Source organism: Microtus oregoni, unplaced genomic scaffold (assembly GCF_018167655.1).
Source record: "Microtus oregoni isolate MIOR12 unplaced genomic scaffold, Mior012 000001F_ref0000356, whole genome shotgun sequence".
Lineage (NCBI taxonomy): Eukaryota > Metazoa > Chordata > Mammalia > Rodentia > Cricetidae > Microtus > Microtus oregoni.
Window position 1 is genome coordinate 32,983,213 of NW_024543060.1, and position 1,400 is coordinate 32,984,612.

Below are 1,400 nucleotides of genomic sequence, written 5' to 3' on the forward strand. Positions count from 1 at the left end.
GTTGGAATATTGTCCGGGTCATTAGGAGGCACCCTGAGAGTCAAACAAGTGAAGTCAGCATAGTTTCAGTGCTTGATGGGTCTGGAAACTTTCCAAAATCCCATGTTCCCAGAATATTCATAACCTTTATAGCCAGACCTGAAATAGACTTCCTAAGCTGGGAGCAAGGTGTTAGCATAAATGTCTCCTCCTCCAAGCAAGCTATGTTTTTGATCCCAACAAATCCAACACAGAACTCACTAGACAAGCCTAAGGAAGTCAAGAGTTGGACAATGAACATTTTGGTGTGTTAATTAACTTGTCCATAATGGTCAAAGGACAAAGAAACAATTTTAAAAAGACAATGTATAGCAATCAAAGGAAAGAAATGTCAATAATCCTAAATACGCGTTTCAAATTATAGCACGCATGGTTAAGAGTGTAATAAGGACAAAGCCAGCTCCTCCGGTGCAGATTTCTTTACTTTTTGAAAAGCACTGTGGTAGTATGACTCATTCATTCTCTCATTTAACAAGGACTTATTTAGTGCCGAATTTGCTCCTCCCTCTAGGCAGATGGCTCTTGGTCCACAGTGACACCCCCTTGAGTGTGGCCTGCCTTTCTCCAACCTGGCCCAGCTCCAACCATTCTCTGAGAGAACTCAGAAGCACTCCTCCCCTTTCCAAGATGTTGAGGCTTAATATGAAATGTCCTTATAGCCTCATGTATTTGAACACTTGGTCCCAAGGTAGTGTTACTATTTGGGGACATCTCGAACCCGTTAGGAGGTGGTTGCTTATTGGAAAAGGTATATCATTGATGGTGGGCTTAGAGGTTCTATAGATTGGACCATTTGCTGCTCTGTCTTTCATCCTACTTGTGGGGCCTGTTGCCTGATTCTGCTTCCACTCCCTTTCATGATGGACTGTATCCCCTTTTGGGATAAATCTACATAAGCCCTTCATTTCTGAAGCAGCTTTTGTGTGAGTTTCTATCTCAGCAACCAAAAAGAAGCAAATACACTATGGGATCTAATAGAAATAAAAACAATTTATCAAGAAAAAGTGTGCTCAATTTGGCAGTATGTATGCTAAGTTAGAACGATACAGAGAAGATTAGCATGGCCCCTGTGCAAGAATGACATGCACATTCAGAAAGCATCCTATATTTAGAAGCTGGGCATGGGTGGCACACGCCTTTAACCCCAGCACTCGAAAGACAGAGGCAGGCAGATCTCTGAGTTGGAGTCAAGCCTGGTCTACAGAGTGAGTTCCAGGGTAATCAGGGCTACAAAAAGAAACCATGTCTTGAAAAAAACAAACAGAAAGAGTAAAATATATATTATTAATAATTATCACCCAGATTGACCTATATATAGGGAAAATGGTCAGCATCACTAATCTATCATCACTAATGATAGC

The 1,400-nt window shown here is 41.3% G+C and overlaps 1 non-coding gene across 1 annotated transcript; it reads left to right on the forward strand.

Annotated features, from left to right (window-relative positions):
- The first annotated feature begins 1,045 nt into the window (after positions 1–1,045).
- Positions 1,046–1,151, forward strand: LOC121464934. Its single transcript, XR_005976589.1, has one exon. It is a non-coding gene; the product is annotated as a U6 spliceosomal RNA (small nuclear RNA).
- The last annotated feature ends 249 nt before the right edge of the window (positions 1,152–1,400 follow it).